Raw genomic sequence first — 421 nt, forward strand, 5'->3', positions numbered from 1 at the left:
CAGACGAGTGGATAGTGCGAGTGAGTGAGTGCGAGTAAGTGGAGGAGAGGGGCCATGGTCCTCCTGCTCCTCCTCCGCTTCCTCCTCCTCCATCACCATCACCGCGCCTCCTCCATGTGCCGAAGTATCAGCAGCAGCAGCAGCAGTCGGGGAACCATGCCCTGGCACTGGCTGGCACTAGCCCTGGCGTTGGCACAGTGGCCCGGCCCTGGCGCGTGCCAGCGCGGCGGCCCCGACCCGTCCAAGTACCCGACGGTCACCACCAATTACGGCAAGCTGCGGGGCATCAAGAAGGAGCTGAACAACGAGATCCTGGGGCCCGTGGAGCAGTTCCTGGGCGTGCCCTACGCCACCGCGCCCATCGGCGACCGCCGCTTCCAGCCGCCCGAGGCGCCGGGCTCCTGGCAGGAGGTGCGCAACG

The sequence above is a fragment of the Alosa pseudoharengus genome, unplaced genomic scaffold, assembly GCF_046254945.1.
Source record: "Alosa pseudoharengus isolate Yale_2024_CS ecotype anadromous, Long Island Sound unplaced genomic scaffold, YU_APseudo_1.1 YU_APseudo_1.1_scf_17, whole genome shotgun sequence".
Classification (NCBI taxonomy): domain Eukaryota; kingdom Metazoa; phylum Chordata; class Actinopteri; order Clupeiformes; family Clupeidae; genus Alosa; species Alosa pseudoharengus.